Consider the following 9224-nt stretch of genomic DNA (forward strand, 5'->3'; position numbering starts at 1 on the left):
TGCCCAATGGTGGGATTGTATCGGAATAATTGTTGTGCGAGTTGCGAACTGTTTATGATTATTATAATGTGTGCGCGGATACACAAGGATAGTATGATACTATTGTATATAGTTTTTCGATACTCCATGCAAGCATCTATTAATATGCTACGCTGATATGGAGGACAACTTGGATCTTTTATTACAATACTGACCCTTATCGGGTTAAAATTACTTGTCACTTGGTGGTAACTCTTGATATACACATGTACTATCCTTAGTATATACACACATGAACAGACGTATGTGATACATATGTGCTATTTGAAATACCTGATCACTAGCTAATGTGATTCCTTTTGTGATGAGTTATGCAGTGAATTATTAATAATTGCGGTATAATTGATTATTGTTATAGAATGACCCCATAGAAAATAAACACATTATCTAAGGAACTGCAGACATTAATTCCGGCAATAGCGGCACAATTAGCTGTCGGCATTAATACAACTATGAATACAAATTAAGTGCCGAACACCAATACGGCCGCGGATATTATTTCCCCGCCAAATACTGATACAACTACAAATACTCCCCCGATAAATACTAACATTGTCACGAATAATACTCCCCCGTTGAACACTAATGTTACTTTCAATAATAATAATCCTCCACCGAACATGAACAATGGTCGAACAAACCAGATCCTCCACGACAAGGATATATACTTAAGAACTTTATGTTATGTAAACCAATAGATTTTAGTGGTACTGAAGGACCAAATAGACTAGTAAAGTGGATCGAAAAGACCAAATCCATTATCAATATTAGTAACTGCCCACCATATTTTATGGTCAAATATGCTACGTCTACGTTTATGGACCACGCCTTAATATGGTGGAATACGATTGTCCAAATTCGGGGACAAGAGGCCATCAACCGTATGTCTTGGGCAAAACTTAAAAACATTATGATGGGACACTTTTGTCCAAAAGTGAAATCCATAAATTAGAGGAATTTAGAAAGGAAGGGAGCAGATCATTTGGGGTACACCCAACGTTTTAACGAACTGGCCCGTCTAGTTCCATAGTTAGTTACCAAGAATCTTGACGTATTGAATGCTACATTTTGGATTTAGCCCTCGAAGTAAGGAGTCCGGTTAATTCAGTTGGTCACTTTACTTTCGAGAATACCGTGTCACAAGCCGGCAATGTAGCGTATAACTTGGGTAGAAGTGGTGTATTGAGAATGCCCGGGGAATCATCTGGTACAAAATGAACCGAGTATGGGGCGAGAGTACAAGGTAGACAACAGAATAAACGTGCACGCTCTACGACACAAATTTCGCCATGACCAATTCTAATGTGAAGTAAGAGAAGTGTAAAGGGCCGTTGCCAAAGTGTGGGGAATGTGATTATCATCATGTAGGTGAATGTCAGACCAATGTGTTTTATAAATGTGGAAAGATTGGACACAATGCCCGTAACTGTAGAACCATTATGAATACTATATACCGACCATCCCAAACCCAGTATTCACAGCTACCTAGACCCCAACCAATCCGACAACGACCAATCCAACAAAACCAACCCATAATAAACCGTTATGCTTGTTATGAATGTGGCAGTATGGAGCACATTAAGAAAGATTGCCCCAGTTTGGATCGAGTTGCAATAGGAAGACAAACTCAAGGACAAGCATCAACGTCCAACTCGTCTAGAGGCCGCGTCTTGTCATTGGATCGGATAGAGTACAACGAGAATCAAAAGTGGCGACAGGTACATTCCTAGTTCTAACTATTATGCTTTAGTTCCATTTAATTCGGACACTGATAGAAGCTTTGTTTCTGCAAATTTATTACCTTGGAGAAATATACCGATTGGTAAATTAATAGATCCTTACGCTATAGAACTCTCTAAAGGTAAGTATATAATTGCTAACCGTATATTTATTTATTATTATTATTATTTGAAAATAGCATAAAAATAACCAAGTTTAAACGACAACCCTTGGATTATATTATTATTATTATTATTATTTAAAAATAGCATAACAAATAACCATGAACCCAGACAATGCTAGCCACTTATTAGATTTCACCTAGTAAGCCAGATCATGACGATTGTTGTTGGTGCATTTTGTGACCGTCGCTATGCAATTCTGATAAGCGGAAACGATGTACGAAGTTAGGACAACTTCGCCATAGGCGAAGTTGTAACAACTTCTGCCATAGGCGAAGTTAGAACAACTTCGCCTTAGGCGAAGTTGTAACAACTTCGCCTACAGGCCCAAGCCCGTGAAGTTGTTTATATATATATATGTGTGTCTTGGTTAGGTTTGTGTATCCAGAAAAGTTAGAGAGTTTTGTGTTACAGTTCAATTGTCTAGAGAGAAACAGAGAGGGTGAGTCGTGTGGGACGACCCGAGGTAGAGCTCACCTCGGGTCGGCCGTGTTTCTGTTTATGTTCGGTATGTAACGTGGTTGGTTATTATATAAATGATCTGCAGATTCGTTTATCCCATTCGTGTATTTGTTCGTGTGTTTGTATGTGTGTAATCGTGTTCTTCGTCTTCTACACCAGTAACGAGTCTAGGAGGATTCCGCACTCCTAGACCTCGTGCGGATCTCGTATCGATCAGCGACGCCCCGGGGGGACCTACAATTTTTTTTTTTTTTTTTTTTTGTGACAAAAATCTTACATAATACTTGTTTCAAAACTACATAACCCAAAAATGTCACCATATAATCGTCCATACGAAAAAGAAAACTAAAAAAACAAAAACACATAAATTTAACCGAACAGACATTATCGCCTTCACAAACACTCAACATCTAATCATCACCAAAAGTCGTCTTCTTTCCTGTACCGGGTGTTGCCATGCTTGGCCTGCTAGAGCCACGGCCTCTACCACCACCGCGTCCACCACGACCACCATCTCTACCACCACGACCGCCACGGCCGCCATCTCGGCCACCAAACCTAACTCTTCCACCACTCATGCCACCATCAAAACCACCACCACGGCCTCCACCACGTCCAGAGCCACCTCCATCACCTCCTATTGGCCTAGCTTCCTCTACAGTTACATATCCTCCGTTAACATCAGTTCCACTGAGTTCAATAGCCTTGTTCAACGCGTCACGGTTAGCAAAATCTATGAATGCAACACCTTTAGGGCCACCAGAATCAAAATCTTTAGGAATGGACATCCTCGAAATCTCTCCACATTCGCCAAAGACCTCGTTAAGTTTATTCCTAACATCATCAAAGTTTTCATCATAACCGAATCCCCTTACGAAAGCGGTTAGTCCTTGGGTCTGCCCACCACTCTTCTGAAAAGACCTCTCATTGCCGGTGCCAGGAGTGTATGCACCTCTCTCCTTCGCCAAATCAAGTTTGACTTCACGGCCAATTAATGATTCTCCATTTAGCTTGAGAGCCTTTTGAGCAGCCTCAGCGGTAGCAAACTCAACATGTCCATAACCTGCAAACTTGCCATCTCTCATGGCAAAACGGACCTCAACAACTTCACCAGCATCTTTGAAGAAATTAATCACATCATTTTCTTCAATGGAGAAGCTTAAATTGCCCATAAACAAAGTTTTGGATCCTGAAGTTTGACGGGTAGCTGGGGTTTTAGGCGCTTTCTTGGCTGATGGAGCATCAACCATCTCCACATCAGCATCCTTTTTCTTTGCAGTTTTTGGCTCCTCTTCCTCTTCAGAACTTTCTTCTTCAGACTCTTCTTCAGAGCTGCTGCTTTCCTTCTTCGCAACCTGCTTTTTAACAGCTGGCTTTTCTGGCTCTTCATCAGAGCTTTCATCAGAATCACTACTTTCTTCCACTTTAGCAGCAGGCTTCTTTGCTGACTCTTCATCAGAGCTTTCCTCAGAATCAGTACTTTCTTCCACTTTAGCAGCAACCTTTTTTGCAGCTTGTGGCTTTGCAGGCTCTTCATCAGAACTCTCGTCAGAACTCTCATTAGAATCACTGCTTTCAACTTTAGGAGCTGGTTTTGCAGCTGGTTTCTCAGATGGTTTGGCTTTTTTCTTTTGAGGCTCATCATCAGATGAACTTTCATCTTCATCAGAACTTGAACCAGACTCTTGCTTCTTAGCAGCAGCTACAGGTTTTTTGGATGGGGCAGCTTTAACATCTTCATCAGAATCACTTTCTTCAGAGCTACTGTCATCAGAACTCTCTGCTTTCTTAGCAGGAGCAGCAACGGCTCCGTTTTTGGCAGCAGCAGTTGCCAGCTTCTTTGCGGGCTTGGCGTCCTCTTCATCTGAACTGACATCAGACTCAGACTCAGAGCTTGATTCAACTTTCTTTTTGGCTGCCACTGCACCATTCTTGGCAACAACAGCTGGCTTCTTTGGCTCCTCTTCATCTGATGATGAATCAGAGTCATCACTGCTGCTTTGCGCCTTGACTGGTTTTTTAGCAGGTGCAGGAGCTGCTTTCTTTGGTGCCACCTTCTTTTCACCCTCAGATTCTGATGAGCTATCTTCTGAAGAACTGCTCTCCTGTTTCTTGACAATCTTCTTTGAAGCTTTTGTTCTTTCTCAGATTCTGATGAGCTACTGTCTTCAGAAGAACTGCTTTCCTGTTTCTTCACAACCTTCTTCTGAGTCTTGGTCTCAACTTTCTTCTTCTCAACAGCCTGTACAACACCACCATTCACAACCTTCTGCTTCTTACTGCTCACCACTTCCTTCTCAATAATCTTTTGCATCTCTCTTCCCTTTCTTAGCAGATTTGGTGACAACAGCAGGAGTAGAATCAACCTTGGTAGCAGACTTCTTCGATGCTTTAGGCATGTTGACGAATCGAACTGAGAGGTAATTGAACGACGGGAGCTGAGAAAAGAAGGTGCGGCGTGTGCAGCTGCAAAAACCCTAAAACGAGAATTAGGGTTTTACAAAAGGATGAAATGGTCCAGATGGTAATAAATTTGATTACCAAAGTTGAGAATATTATGGGGAAAAGAGTTAAATACATCAGGAGTGACAATGGGACTGAGTTCAAGAACTATCAGATGGAGATCTTCTGCTTACAGAAAGGGATAGAGCACCAGTATAGCGCTCCGTATACTCCGCAACAAAATGGAGTGGCTGAGAGGAAGAACAGAACGTTAATTGAAGGAGCCAGAACCATGCTGGCTGATTCGAAACTTCCTGTGGTGTTCTGGGCTGAAGCTGTTGCAACAGCCTGTTATATCCTTAATAGAGTTTTAACTGTTAAAAGACTGAATAAAACATGTTATGAACTAATGCATGGGAGAAAGCCCAACTTGAGTGGTCTTGAACCATTCGGGTCCCCGTGTTCGATATTAAAGACAAATTCTAAATTTGGTGAAATAGCCGACGAAGGCATTTTAGTCGGATATGTTGTTGGGACTCCCAACAGACGAGTCTTTAATATATCGACCAGCAAGGTTGAGGTGGTGTGTAACACTGATATCACAAGTTACAAATCACCAAAACCAAGCACGGGACCCGCTGGGGTTTTCGACTATGATAGACTTTTTAAATCTTTTAACATACCTTACTTGGATTGTGCAGAAGTTGATGAAAGAATAGCTACGAAGATGATTTATGATGAGGAAGACAATTATGTGCAACAACCGAAGTATGATGAATGTCAGCCTTCCTCGTCAAATGCTGTCGATACCCCTGCTGCCTCTACAGAAGAGAAATTCTTCAATCCGTTTCACTCTCAACAACAATCACCCATTGATGAGCTACCTTCGAACCTGGAAGACAATCTAGATGTCAGTGCGGTTCCGACTACGAGAGTTCACAAAAATCACCCATTGGAGAACGTGATAGGTGATCTGTCAGACGGTGTACAAACAAGACAAAGCTTGAATGAGCACACCTGTGTTTACACAAGCATTAAAGATACGGGCATAATTAACGAATGCTTGTACACCTGCTTCATCAGCCAGATTGAACCAAAGAACTATCAAATGGCTCTCAAGGACAGCTCGTGGGTCGAAGCCATGCAAGAAGAGTTTGCCCAGTTCAAGAAAATGGAGGTATGGAATTTGGTTGCAAAACCGAAGAATGTGCATGCGATTGGCACCAAATGGGTTTTCAAATGCAAGAGAGATGAGAAAGGGATTATTATCAGGAACAAGGCGAGGCTGGTGGTAAAAGGTTTTAATCAGCAAGAGGGGATCGATTACAATGAGGTGTTTGCTCCTGTGGCAATGAGTTGAAGACTAAGAAGACTAGGAGAGAAATGAGTTGAATACTAAGAAGAGAAATGATAGAGACGATGATCCCAATGCATCGAAAGGTGCAGGTGGAGAGTTGCCAAGAACTGAACAAGCTCTTGGGACTTCCACAACTCAGGGGGAGTCAAGTGCAGCGGTCGGTACAGGTGATGAGGTGGTGGTCGTGGATGTTGAGGAGATGGATGATGAGTATATAGGTGATGATGATATATTACCAGTTGATGAGATAGAGAAGATTGGTGCAGAGATTGTGATGGATAATGATATTGAAGAGGGAGAGATTGTAGAAGAGAATGTGGAGCATGAGATTCCGGAAGTCGATAAGGCAGATATGAGTCAAGAGATTGGAAATGATGAGACTGAATGGGAAGAGCAGCTTAGATGGAAAGAAGGCTATGCTCAGTGGTTCGTAAAAACGAAGAAACCAGCGGTCCCTACTATGTTTAAGAAGAGTTACAACATTAGAGGCTATGCTGAAGCGAGAAAGGGGATTATATGCTGGATATATGATGAGCAGTTGAGGCTCTTTGTGATTAAAAGATATGATGGTGTTCAGTACTTCAAGAGGCTGTTGAGATCATTGAATACATTGCCAGAATGTGAAGTGAAAGACTTAGCCAGATTGGGGTTAATAAACGGAAGTGATGATAACATGGCTAGAGTCATTGGGAAGATTGTTTGGAAGGAAAGTATAAAAGAGAAGAAGTTCGAGCTGTTGAAACCACAAAAGGGAAAACTCATTGAAGACAAAGATAGAGGGATGAGAGCAGATGGCAAGCCTTGGATGATTATGAAGTATAAGCCGATCCGGTGTCTAAAAGAAGTGCCGATGAAACAAATGCCCAAGGATGTGCTGAAAGAGCTGAAGTGGTGGTATGTAGATTGTGAAACAGCTGAAGCAGTAATGGAGGACGAAGATGAACAAGAGCTGCTGAGAGTCTATGATCCGATGCATCTAGTGAACTTGTCTCAAGCTGATCTGCAGGTGCTGAATGAGAAGAAGATATTTTATATTCCTGCTTGGAAAGACGAAGCGAAGAAATATCAAAGAGTCGTATCAGTTTGTGTACGTGAAGGAGTTCATGCTTAAAGATGAAGATACAAGATTGTTGAAGATTACAAGACACGTGTTTGAAGATAAAGATTGATGCTACTGCCAAGGGGGAGTCTGTTGGTACATGATGTCAGTAGTTCAGTATATAGTGTCTGTAATCGAGTCGTTTGGATTTGTGTTTTGTATGTAGCGAAGTTAGCTCACAAGTTCGCTTATACAGGCGAACTTGAAGACTAAGCGAAGTTAGGAACTTCGCCTGAACATGCCAGGCGAAGTTGTCGTGGTTATATAGCCTTAGGTTACGGCTGAGTTAGTAACGAAGTTTTTAGTTTACGTGTTTACGAGTTGTGTAATCAGTGATTGATATCACGTGTTTCCAGTTGCAATATACAACGTGTCTTTGCTTATTGTAACGTGTGTTCGATCGTGTTAACTCGTATCGTCTTCTACGCTCGTAACGTCTTACGTAGGGATTCCGCACCTACGTAGAACGAGATATTCCGTGTAGATCCGGCTGGGAACCTACAATTGTCAATATGGCGATCCACTTAAACTAATGCCCCTAATACTTACCGAGATAGATAAGGCATGACTAATATATTAGTTTGTATGACAAAGTGGGACCCGCACTTAAAAACAATTTCTTACGGTTTTACTGGACCCGAGCCACTCCAAGTTGACTTAAACCTTATATCTAGTTGATCAAAACATGTTGTGCCATTTATAAAAATAGCTAAACACGATCAAGTATATTGTTTATCCACCTAAGCTTAAGCATTAAGGTCTACCTAGAAGCCATTAGATATGATTAATGTATGTATTTAGTAAATAACTAGTAAGTGTTCCCCACTACATGACATATCCCCGTTATCAAGCAATTCCCCAAAGTCTATCTCCATAGGTGAGTATGCACGAATTCATCTATAGGGCTTACATATGACGTGTCCCTTGTAGTCCGTTTCTTAATGGTAATAGGACGCGAGCAAGGGGACCCCATATGACTAACAACGTGGATGATCAAGTCAGTTGTATATTTGTACATTGAAGTACGAGATGATCATGTTTAATGACTTATGTTTGGCAGAAAAACTGCGGGTACCGGTCGCGTGTAGCAAAACTCGACTAAGCTTTAAAAACCAAACAACCTAACCTAGTTCACAGAATTGGCAAGTGTACCGGTCGCTTGTAGCAAGGAGAAAGGAAGTTCAGGTATCTAACACAAGGACACTAGAGATGGCTAGGATACTAAACCCTAACTAAGTCCTGCCCTAAAAAATATTTAACTTTTTATTATTATTTTATGTAAATTAATTTAAACTGATTTAACTAACCTACTTAACTTAACGAGAATAACGGGACTTAACGAGGTTTCAACAAATATGGAGAAACGACTACCTAGGCAAGAATCTTATTAATAGTTCAACGGTTAATGGAAATAACTAATCACACGACACCGGGATCTAAAATTAAATCAACTAAGGCTCACTAAAGTTCGCTAGATCACCACTCGGTCTCACCAACTAACCCTCACGAATCTAAGAAGACTGAATTAACCTACTGGGATAAAAAATACTAAGGTACCCTAATGACACATCTCCTCTCGGACTCAACGACACAAAACCCGCTAAATATTGGTACTAGCAACTCTAGGGATAAAGGGGTAACAAAATCTAACTTGATCTAGAACACCTATTGGCACGAAAATCTAAACCGGACAAGACCAAAACTCGCTCTCGCACAATTCTATCCCAGTCGAATAAAGAAACAAGACAAACCGACTCCTTATTACCTCTCGGTCACAAGGAAGGTGAACCTATTGAATTTTAATAATTAATTGCACAAAAGATTCATATGGCAGTACTAACCAAAACAAGATCAAAAATACCAAGTCTATGACCTAAACGTAGAACCCTAACCGAACGACACACAATCAATTAATCCAAGTCAT

The 9224-nt window shown here is 41.2% G+C and overlaps 1 pseudogene; it reads right to left on the reverse strand.

The window, feature by feature from the left end:
- Positions 1-2771: 2771 nt before the first annotated feature.
- Positions 2772-4841, reverse strand: LOC143591838 (uncharacterized; annotated as a pseudogene).
- Between the last annotated feature and the right edge of the window lie 4383 nt (positions 4842-9224).

The sequence above is a fragment of the Bidens hawaiensis genome, unplaced genomic scaffold, assembly GCF_021521415.1.
Source record: "Bidens hawaiensis isolate Kalapana, Puna unplaced genomic scaffold, B.hawaiensis_p1.1 tig00040091_1, whole genome shotgun sequence".
Lineage (NCBI taxonomy): Eukaryota > Viridiplantae > Streptophyta > Magnoliopsida > Asterales > Asteraceae > Bidens > Bidens hawaiensis.